Below are 12877 nucleotides of genomic sequence, written 5' to 3'. Positions count from 1 at the left end.
GAACAAATATTATTAGAGGAATAGAAATCGAATGTAATTATTATTTAAAAAATATTTTTTCCAGCTGATATGTTAACTGAGCTTTGCTCACAAATGTATTATTTGAGAGACTGTGCTTCGAATAAAATAACGATTGAATAGTGAGTGCCATCATTTAGTAAAACTCCATAAAGCTCACGAAAATACATCACATACTATTACGTCGAGAGCGAAAAAGTGGTGATTTTGATTACTTTATTTATTCGTATGGCTTATATACAACCGTTCAAATTTACAATATCGATGGTGGAAGTCTCAATTGGCGTAAGGGACAAAATACCGAAAATCACTTTTAAACATAGAAAATTAGAGTTTTTTTTTCTCTGTCGATTGGTAGTATTCAAGTTACGATACGCCCCTTACTTTTGCTGTTATCAACATTTATTATTTTAAAATAAAATAGCTTAAGGGACATGATATAAAATATTTGAGCTGAAAAATGGCGTAAATGTATTATTTTTTTAATATTTGGGTCGTAAGGGGCTGTGGCAGTCTCATATGTCCTTTACGACTCGACTCATGACTTTAAAAAAAAACCCAACAAATATAATAAAAGGGCGTATGGGTCAATTATTATTTCATTGTCCTTTACACCCCAACATTTTATAACGAATAAGATAAAAATGCAAGAAGTTGTTGGGCGTAACCTTACCGCCTGTACCTATTTCTTGTACCTAACATCAAAATACTAACGCGTCTACCTACCTTCCACGCTCCCAGCGTTTGCGCATTGCACATTCGGTCAGTCGTGTCAGACACGTCAAACACGGAGGACGTATTTGATTGCCTACGTTTGTTCTTTGTCAACGCGCGTATTTTTTATAAGATGCCAAAAGCAAAACAAAAAAGAAGATTAAGTTGATGGATCCCCTAATGGCTTGACGTCGAGCTAACATTTCCGTAATGGAATTTCAGTCTCTTAGCTACTTTGTTTATTTTAAGCTACTAAGTTACAGATCCTAATAAAGGAAGCCTGTGCCCAGCAGTGGGACGTATATAGGCCGAGATGATGATGCATACATAATAATAATTGGCCTGTATAATTAATTATGTATGTTGTGGGTTAAAAATGGTATAATCGGAACGTCGTAAGTGACATTAAAAAACAGCAATTTATAAAATAATAAATACTTTTATGGGCGTAAGGGGTATAAAAAGCAAGAGCTAGAGTAAATTGTCGGTCGTAAGGGGCAGTAGCAAACAGACATTTAAAAAAAGGTGTAATTGGTACGTCGTAAGGGGCATTAAACAACAGCAACTTATAAAATAAGGAATACTCTTATGGGCGTAAGGGACATCAAAAGCTAAAACTAGAGTAAATTGTTAGTCGTAAGGGACAGTAACAAACAGACATTTTAAAAATTGAGGTTACTTTATGGGTGTAAGGGGCACTTAAAGCAAAATACCTTGCTTGCTTCTTTTAGTTCATTAAAATACCTTGTTAATGTTAGGTCGTAGGAGGCATCAAAACAGATGGTTTTTAGAACTTGTAGTGATTGAAACAACAACTCAAGCAAGCATACTCCCAAATGTGCAAGAAATAGTGCAAGCAAGCGTGCAAGAAAGCATGCAAGCAAGCATGCAAGCAAGCAAACAAGCAAGCATGTACCTAAGCAACCACCTAAGCAGGCTTGCAAGTGAGCATGTAATTTTGTCAATCAAATCAACAAACATGCAATTTTATCGGCCTGGGTTAGATGAACATCGCGGGTTACCCCGATCTCGCGATGACCGGTCTATGGTATCTCCTCCAGCGCTCATGAAGCGGGCTGGCGTCCCACTCCCTCACAGCTGCAATCAGTGTGTTAGAGGAAGCAGAAATAGTGCAAGCATGCATGCAAGCAAGCGTGACGCCAGAAGGCAAGCATGCATGCAAACAACAAATCAAGCAAGAATACTCCCAAATGTGCAAGAAAATGTTCATCATGTCAGCCGAAAGACGTCCACTGCTGGACATAGGCCTCCCCCAAGGCTCTCCACTCAGACCAGTCTTGTGCTTTCCGCATCCACCGCGATCCCGCGATCTTAACCAAATCGTCGCTCCATCTTGTTGGAGGCCTACCGACAGCTCGTCTCCCGGTCCGCGGACGCCATTCGAGAACCTTCTGGCCCCATCGGCCATCCGTCCTGCGAGCAATGTGCCCCGCCCACTGCCACTTTAGTTTCGCAATTCTTCGGGCTATGTCGGTAACCTTAGTTCTACTGCGGATATCATCATTTCTAATTCTATCCCGCAGAGAAACCCCGACCATAGCCCTCTGAGTGACTTTGAGTTTTATCATGAGGCCCATCGTTAGCGCCCACGTCTCAGATCCGTATGTCATCACTGGCAACACACACTGGTCAAAGACTTTTGACTTCAAACACTGCGGTAATTTGGACGAAAAGACACTGCGAAGCTTCCCGAACGCTGCCCAGCCGAGTCGGATTCGACGAGTGATCTCTTTCTCAAAGTTGGACCTACCTAACTGGACCGTTTGTCCCAGGTATACATAGTCGTCAACAACTTCGAGCGCAGAGTCTCCGACTATTACGGGAGTTGGTACAACATGGACATTAGACATGACTTTCGTCTTGTCCATGTTCATTTTCAGGCCAACTCGGTCGGAAACTCTACTGCGGTCAGCGAGCATAGCACCAAGGTCCTCCATGGTCTCAGCCATGACTACAATGTCGTCGGCGAATCGAAGGTGAGTGAAGTACTCGCCATTAATGTTGATGCCTCGTCCTTTCCAGTCCAAAACCTTAAAAGCATCCTCCAATGCAGCGGTGAACAGTTTCGGAGAGATCACATCTCCTTGTCTGACTCCCCGCTGCAGAGGAATAGGCTTCGTGCTCTGATCCTGTAATCGGACGGACATAGTGGCGTTTTCGTACAGACACTTTAACACTTCGATATACCGATAGTCAACTTGGCACCGCTGGAGAGCCTGCAGCACAGCCCAAGTCTCGATCGAATCGAAGGCTTTCTCGTAGTCCACAAATGCAAGGCAAAGGGGGAGGTTATACTCTTCAGTCTTCTGTATAACCTGCCGCAGCGCATGTATGTGGTCTACGGTACTATAGCCTTTTCGGAAGCCGGCTTCCGAAAGAAAATGTTACAAATTACATATTTTTTAAGGGGACGTGCAAAATTATGGCTTTTGCGCGTTATTTTAAATAATTAAAGTGGTTCTTTGAGTTAATTCACTATTTTTTTTAATTTTTCTACAGGAACTTACGTCCAAATATGTAGCAAATAAAATATAAAATGTCCTATAAAACCAAAAATCGGTTACTACATTATTTATTTATTTACGGTTTATGGGTGTAAGGGGCTATGACACCTGTATGTCACGGGCGTAAGGACAGCTATTTTTCTTATTAAGCTTTTTACGAAAATGTCTATAGTTTCACGTTGAAATGCAAGAAAATTCAAGATTTTACGTAATTATAACGTCCTGCTAAGTTAAACCTTAACAATGCTGTGAGGGTTTGAAAATTACCAAAAACTTCTTTTCGCTCTCCTGAAAAGTAGCATTTTGTCCCTTACGTCAATTGAGACTTCCACCATCGATATATTTTATCTACACCCATATAATAAATCCTCTATTATGCATTCAAAAACCATAGATAATGACCAGCATTACGACATTGGATTCTATTATGAACACGGCTGTATCGTAATATTACGATACAGAAATCGGTATTGTAATGAGATTTCATACATCATTACAGCACCGGGGTGCGCCGCGCCGCGCGCACGAGGAGGGCAGCAGGTCGTCGGGCGCGCAGCGGGTGCAGCTCGTGGGGCAGACATACCTAGTTCTCGTTATTGCAGGTCATTCTCAATTGTTCTTGAACACATGATAGAGGATTTAATATATGGATGCAGATAAAATATTGTATGCAACTGTACGTAATTAGGCCTTAAAACACTCATGTGACCCTATTATGAAACTCAGCTACGCCTCGTTTCATAAAACCACACTCGTGTTTTAAGGACCCCTATTACGATACAGTTGCATAAATAACTAATCTAGATTCTGTAGGTATCCATTGGATTGTATCGTTGTCAAGGGTAAGCAGGTCTGCCGGCTGACCATCGTATTCAGTAAGTGGGCAGTGGGCGATGATGTGCTCGATGTTCTGTACTGGTTGATTCTTGAAGAAGATACACACAATAACATTAATTTTTCACTTATTATTATATCTATGGGTTTACATTTTAACTTACGGACATACAATGCGAGAAAAGTTTTAAATGATCGGGTACCTATCTACATTGATACAAAAATATTTGCCTTTTTCCGATAACAACGTGACATCTTCAGAAACATGGTGCCTTGAAATATGACATTGGAAAGGAGCGTATTGTATCTTCTGCTTAAAATATTTTAACTTATCGCTAAGTAAAGCAAAATATCCTAACACTTTTTGAGTCTTATATTTGGTATGCAAATGTAGCATACCAAATTTCAAGTCGATGCCATTAACCGTTGAAGAGTTCCGTCCTGTGGAGACAATGCTGGCCGGACTACCAGGATGTCACTACCAGATTATTGTATTGTCACGCAATTTACATAAGTATACCAAATTTCAAGTCAATCCAACTACTGGAAGTTCGCCGCATTTAACTTGCAAGATTTAATTACAGACAGACACAAAAAGGGGAAACCAAAATGCTTGTAAAAAGCCACGTTAGACATACAGACAATCAGGCACAAAAAAGGGTCGACTGATAAAATTCTCAAACCATCACGTCTCCTTTACTCTACCAGGGTTAAAAATAATCTTTCTTGCTTCAACCTGAAACTCCCGCGTGACAAATCCTTTCCGCAACGAATATAATGTGACGGAGAAAATTGCACTAAACAGAATTAACTGCCCTTGAGGGTTGGGAATCCTAGCTAACTTAATAACATAGGCTTTTCATTAAATTCAGGGTTGTTTTATTTGAACACGCCGCTCGCAAATTACTCGCATAGCACCTTAATACTAATGTGTCCATATAGGCTGGGTTGAAGGGACCGTCCTGATGTATCTTATTAAAATTGTTTTCAGTAGGTACATACATATATTATAAAGGTATGCTTTATGATTACTAAAACACATATTAAGCATTATTTTAACACTGTTTTCTAAATTAATTAGTGTTAACATGAAACATGAACTTTAATATCGAATTTTGTGAATAAAAAATTAGCACTTATTAAACGCAAACATTATGAATGTTCTTTATGGTAGGGCCGCACACATCGCGATAAAAATTATTGCGATAAAACTTCGTCTTCGGCCTACGGCATTGTGCATGGCCACATTGCAAACGAAGAAATATCGATCCATAAAGAAACCCTTTGATTTTACCGACAGTGGAGCGAAGTGTTTGCGGCTTCACCCAAAGTGCCGAAGTATTCGCGAATATTCGACTACACACATCGCGATAAAGCGAATGTTCGCGTTATCGCTATGTGTGTGGCCAGCATTAGAAAAACACTATCGAAAAAGTTATGGTCGTTGGTTGAGGATAAACACCGTGACGATTTTCTTAAGAAAAAAGTGCGGTGGTATCTTTTTAACTTCCAATCCTGAAGTCCGGAGTTCATAGTTAGCAATAGAGTGCTGCTTTTTACTCTCGCATCGCCCTTTGGTCAAAAAAACACGGCATGCCAAAATAACACATTGCGTACTGGCATAAAAATTAGGATAAATAAAAAATGTTATCCTTCAATTAAGCAAACTAGTGGTCATCATAGTTATACCTCGTTTGTCTTGTACGAGACAATTTAGCAGGAAATAATTTTACAAGACTGACTAATTATTTGAATTAATTAACTGGGCAAACTGGGCAACAAACAAGTGTCATGCCGTTGAGATAGGCCCCAGGGGTTTAAGTGCAAGGACATTAGTTATACCTAGCAGTTTACTGATTATAATTCGGCTAGTTATTTACTGTGTTGTGTGTAAATATAATGGCACAGAATTAAAGGCTATAAAATATTTTGTATATTAAATAAATAAAAAATTGAGCACATTGACAGATCTAATCATGAGTCACCATTTTAATTTAAACGTTTAATTTTTTTAACTGATTGAATCAGGCGTTATTTTGCGGTGGTCTATAAAACAATTAACTAAAACCAATTACCTACTTTGCTCACCTGCGACCTTATGGTAGCTACATTTATGCAACAAAATTGTGTTCATGCACCACCTCTCCACCTCTACACTGTTAGAACACAAATCGTACAAACCAACAAACAGACCGGGAGACGACTGTTAGCTGTCGGTAGGCCTCCAATAAGATGGAGCGACGAACTGGTTAAGATCGCGGGATCGCAATGGATGCGGAAAGCACAAGACTGGTCTGAGTGGATAGCCTTGGGGGAGGCCTATGTCCAGCAGTGGACGTCTTTCGGCATGATGATGAACAAACAAACGGTGAACAATTTGTGTGCGTTCTTACAATGTGGAAGTGTTGATTTATTTATCTTTATCTTTCATAGAATAAAATCGTCTTCTAAATCGGATACTCTTGACAGCGTGGTCGTGTTTACGATGGGTCGCCCATCACTGCGGTCGCTGCCTTCACGATTCTTCTCCACCGGTCTCTCATGGCCGCATAGCGAGCGCATTCTCCTACAGAGATCTTGAAGATTTGATGGCGTTTGTCCATCGGGTTCGTGATCAACCCCGCGGTCTCTTGCCTTAAACTCTCCTGTAATCACCAACAGCTCTATTGCATTCTGTTTCCGGGTAACGTTATTAAAAAACCTTAGAATACGCAGTTGCACAAGTGATGTAGAATAAATAAACCACACAATTCCAAAGAAAGAATTCCTTCGTAAAATTAAAGCTGATAAGTATTATAAAATATTAAAAGATGTTATCACTGTATTAAAGGCATTTTAATGACACTCCGTTTGCATGTCACGTCCCGTTTAACGTTTAACGTCTTTTGGGGATCCCTAATCAAAAATAATTTTAGATATTCATGCAACGTATTTCTAGCGGACAAAATTTAACACTCATGAAGAAACATTTGTTTCTATTTTATATTAAAAAGATCGCTATAATTATGAACCGAAAAGTCAATGATCTTCATTCAATTCACCGACGATTCAATCATATTGAAGTTGTCAATATAATGGCGTTAAAATTTATATTTTCCGTTTTTTGTCTTGATAAAGAAACAGTTTGATGACACCCAGTCTTAAACCACCGACACAAAAAGTTGGGCATTATAAATTTACCTGCTATAATATTAGTGATGTGTCTGCCTATGGCATAATAGTTTTAATCAAAATCTAATTTAATCAGGATGGTTTTTTGATTTAAAATGTTGGGGATTTTTCCTTTCAGACTACGAAACTAAAAATTGGCAAAAAATCGAATGCCTCATCTTTACTGGAACTTGTTTAGCCCAAAGAAAAATGCACTTCTGGTCACGACACGATTACTATAACAGAACCATTCGACTCAAAGTCGGTTTAAGCTTACCACGTTTTTGTCGAGCTGGTTAAAATTAATTCATGCAAAGAGGCGGTAGCGTCTGAAACGGGCATAATCTTATCGTTCGCATAATTGTACGGCCTGAACGCAAATAGAAGGATAATTTTTTTATCTACCCCAAATTTGCTTGGCAGGCTTAAGGATACCGTGAAATATTTGTCAAAATGACGGATGCGGGATGATGCTTTAATCCCACATTCTTTTTCCCGGCAATGTTGTCTTTGGCTTAAAATGTGTTGTTTTTGTTTCTTATGGTCACGTGGTTCTGAATTTCCTGTATCATATCACGATACAACCAAGTAAATTCTCTACTATTTTTTAGACCATTCTTACATGTCACATTGATTTGTAAGTGATAGCATTTATTTAGTTTAGTACATTTTGAAAAATGACTTTCTGCTTATAGTGTCTTGCGGTGCATTCTTCTTGGCAATGAGTTTTTCCGAAAGAGCCGGTACTTTAAAAAAAAGTGACATATAAAAGAGCCCTTCACGGCTTACATGCAGAAGAAACGTTTAGAATTTCTGTTTTTTTTTCAGTCCTAATATTTTAACACGTTGACGCGAGCAGGCAGCAGATTTCAAACTATCATAAAATCTCTACTGAATGACGGTAGCGGCCTATTGTAATATGGCGGTCTGACGTTACTAGTCGAAGTCAAAGTCAAAATATCTTTATTCAATTAAGGGTACAACAAGCACTTATGAATTTAAAAAAAAAAACTACTACCGGTTCGGAAAAACCTCTGTTGAGAAGAATCCGGCAAAAACTCAACGAGATTTATTTTTTTAAACAGATTTACAATATTATTAAATGATATCTATACATTACAAGTTTTTAACACAACTTTATTTTTAACACATACAGTACATTGGTGTACGAAGTACACACATAGTACATTGTTGTACGAAGAATCGACGTCCAGTTACGATGTGCCAAAGAGACAAAAAATTCAGGTCGAAAATGCAAACTGAAACATAGATGCACAGAAAAATCAGAAAAATACTCCAGCGCTGGGAATCGAACCCAGGTCCTCGGCATTCCGTGCCACGTACTATACCACTACACCACCACTGGACAGAGTACTGACACGAATTTCTCCTATGCACCACATATCTAGCTTGTTGTTTCTTATTTAGTCACTTAAGCAGCGACACTAGCGACATCTATGCTGTAGCCCTCATCGAGAAACTGTCAGCATTCCATTGGAACTAACCGCTTACCGGACAAGAGATGTCGTTATTAAGCAATCAAATTAAATTGGTTTGGATGCACAGAAAAACCAGAAAAATAGACCAGCGCTGGGAATCGAACCCAGGTCCTAGTCCTTGGCATTCGTGCCACGTGTTATACCACTACACCACCACTGGACAGAGGTACAGACACGAATTTTGCTACGGACCACATATCTCAGCTTGTTTGTTTCTTATTTAGTCACTTCAGCAGCGACACTAGCGACATCCTATGCTGTAGCCCTAATCGAGAAACTTATACACCGACAATAGAGAAGCAAAGTAGTCTATCATTTCTACATCAAATATAAATCGCTTCACTGCAAAATATTAGATTTAGAATTACTCTCTGAAAAGTTAAACTTAGATATTATCTGCTTAACAGAAACCTGGCTAAAAAAGATTCAATGCAATTTAATGTACATAATTATGCAATAGCCAGCGCCTTCTGCAGAGAATCTGCAGCAGGTGGCGGGTCTCTCATATTAGTGAAAAATGGTTTAAAGTTCAAAGAACGCAAGACCTGTCCAGCCTTCTGTTGAACGTGTATGCGAGATCGCTTCTGCGGAAACGGAACAGTATTTAATTTTATGTATATATAGACCACCAAACTCGAGTATTCTTTGTTTATAAATACTATGGAAGATGTTCTAAGGAAATCAGTAAAACGTAATAAAGCGCTGGTGGTCTGCGGGGACTTTAATATCGATATTTTATCACAATCCGTTGAAAAAGACCAGTTTATTTCTGTTTTAAAATCTTTTAATTTAAATTTCTTATTTAATGAACCCACCAGAGTCACAACCACTTCGGCCACATGTATTGACAACATTTGGTTAACTTGTAAGTATTTAGAAAAAGCTGTTATCAGTGGAGTACGATCGGATCACAAAGCTCAAACAGTGAAGTTACCTCGGGCTAGGGGCGGTGTTAATCAAACCATAGAAATTAGGCCGTTGAACAAACAAAGACTTGACCGTCTCAAAACAAACATCGCGCAAAAAGTAAACAATTTAAAAGTAAATACTAAAAATCCAAACGAAAATTTCAAGATATTGTAAATACTGTATGCGAGGAATACGATAAACGTGTAGTAAAAAACGTATTAAAATAGGAAACAAACTATCATTCAATGAATGGCTACACCCGGAATACGTAGGAGTAGGACGTCTTATATGATCTTTATGATAAGAAATCGTGTACACTGATGAACGTTCCACCAGTATGTCAGGGATTATTCAAAATTATTCAAAATTATATGTAATAAAGCAAAAGCAGCCCATGTAACTAATAAAATTAAGTCCTCTGATGATAAAATTAAACAGTTTGGAAAATTATAATACTGAAACCGGTCGACGTAAGAACGCGGAGTCCTCTATATCATTAAAGATTAACAACGTATTAGAAACGGACGCGGTTAAAGTAGCAACGAGTTTAATACCTACTTCTCTAAAATCCCCATCGAAACGACAAAATGTCTCGCGTCTTCCTCAAAGTTAGCTGAATCGCTCTTAAAACAAAATGTATCTATTCCAACTTAGTAATTTAAATTCACGCATGTCCTCCCTGTGACATCATTAAGACTTTTTAGATTATTGAAGTAAAAAAACGGAAGACTTGTGGGGCGTCTCAGTTAAGGTTTACATTCCATTTTAGATGTCGTTGCTCCAACTTTAGCATTTATATTTAATAGCTGTATAGATGAAGGCGTATTTCCAGATTTGATGAAATATAGTAAAGTAGTTCCTATTTTTAAATCAGGTGATAAAGATAATCCCTCTGATTATCGTCCTGTGTCCATCCTATCAGCGTTAGCAAAATATTCGAAAAAATAATGCTGACGCAAATGATCTCGCATTTTAATACCCATAAAATCATGCATCCACAGCAGTTCGGATTCACAAAAGGCAGGTCTACTACAGACGCGGGTCATAGTTTAGTTAAATTCATATTGCAAGCTTGGGAGGAATCACATGACGCTATAGGTGTATTCTGCGACTTTCGAAAGCTTTTGATTGTGTGGATCATGATACTTTAATTTGTAAGTTAAATTTTTATGGCATTCGTGGCTCGCTTTAGAACTCATTAATCTTACCTCACACAAAGAAAGCAAAAGGTAGCGATTAACGGAACGGTATCGGAGGGATCTGTGGTCGAGATGGGAGTGCCTCAAGGATCCATTCTTGCCCCATTCCTGTATCTTATTTATGTAAATGACCTTACTTATATGGTAAGCCAAAAGTCGGGTATAGTTATGTTTGCTGACGACACGTCTTTACTGTTCAGGTTAGTAGAAAAGATACCGACTTCATTGAGCCCAATGAAACCCTGTCCGTGATATCCGCATGGTTTGCTGCCAATAATTTGTTACTAAATCTAAGAAAACTAAATGTATTAAATTCTCGTTGATAAATTCATCTAGCTCGAATTCAGTTTCTAATATAAGTTAAATGGTCAAACTATTGAATTTGTAATCAACAGTATTTTTAGGAATAACGCTCGATTCTAAACTACAGTGGGGACCTCACGTCACAGCAATCGCGGGTAGATTGAGCTCTGCTGCTTTTGCAGTTTGGAAAATACGGCAGCTAACCGATGTGGCGACGGCACGGTGTGTATTTTGCTTACTTTAATAGCATTATTTCGTACGGCCTTATTTTATGGGGATCTGCTGCAGACATTGAGTCAATTTTTATCTTACAAAAGAGAGCAATTAGAGCAATTTATAATTGAAGACGCGTGAATCTTTAAGATCTTTTTTAAGGAAACAGATATCCTAACCTGCCGTCGCTTTATGTTTTGAAATAATCATGTATGTTAGGAAGAACATATGTGATTTTCCCACTAACGTCGATAAGCCAAGGCTACTAGAAAACAGGGAGCTTAAAGTTCCATCTTACAGACTGGCTAAAACAAAAAAGTCTTTTCTGGAAATTGCATACGTTTTTATATATAATTAAAAATGAACGGAACGGATACAAATTCAGATCTATTGTCAAGAAGACATTAATATCAAGGCGTATTATAAGTTAATGATTATATCATGGACAGGATATTTGGAATAATTCCGATCGCATTAGCGATCCCTTCAAATAGCGAACCTACTGTGTTAAAAATAAAGTTGTGTTAATACTTGTGATGTAAGTATACATATCATTAATAATATTGTAATCTGTTTTAAAAAAAATATATTATATACCTCGTTGAGTTTCTTGCGGATTTTCAGAGAGGTTTTTCCGAACCGGTGGTAGATTTTTTTTTTGACATTCATAAGTGCTTGTTATAGCCTAAATTGAATAAAGATATTTTGACTTTGACTTTGACTTTGACTTTGACTTTCAGCATTCCGTTGAAACTAACCACTCACCCGGACAAGAGGTGTCGTTATTAAGCAATCAATTAAGATTAGTTTTGGAGTCCTTTTGTATGTTTTATTTTCAACTCCAATTGTTATTAACAGTATATTAACGGTGTACCGCACGGGCAGGAATGCGAGGACCTGGATTCGATTCAGCGCTGGTCTATTTTTCTGGTTTTGTGCATTTATGTTTCAGTTTGTATTTTTCTATATGGGTTTTACGGGATGAGCGTAAGTAAAATTTGGAGTTGAAATAAAAAATACAAAAAGATCGAAAATCAATCTATAAAATTCAGGCGTGATTATACGTTGTGTCATCAAGGTATGAATCCAATCAATTTATGTATTTCTTAATTAGCTGGACGTCGGAAACACCCTGTACTTGTATTGTCATTGAAATTTTGCGATCTATTTTGTACCATTTTAAGTCAATTGATTACCAAAGTTGATGATGTTCGATAACAAAATTAAAGATAAAAAGTACGAAAATCAAGTTCAATTACAGCTGTAAAAACCAGACAAGAGCGTGTCGGACATACCGAAATAGGGTTCCGTAGCATTACGAAAATATAAGTAATATTTTTCTAAGGATTTCGTATTTATACGGAATCTTCCAAGTTTACGATTAGGTATATTTTATACTAGGCTGCTATTTACTCTTAAACTACTAATAATTCTCAAGCAAACTTGCAGTTATAGTTTTCCTTGAAAGTTTGATATATTTACTACATTCTGAATTTTTCAAATTTTTCCACTC

Source organism: Choristoneura fumiferana, chromosome 10 (assembly GCF_025370935.1).
Source record: "Choristoneura fumiferana chromosome 10, NRCan_CFum_1, whole genome shotgun sequence".
NCBI lineage: Eukaryota > Metazoa > Arthropoda > Insecta > Lepidoptera > Tortricidae > Choristoneura > Choristoneura fumiferana.
Note: the sequence above shows the minus strand (reverse complement) of the source record.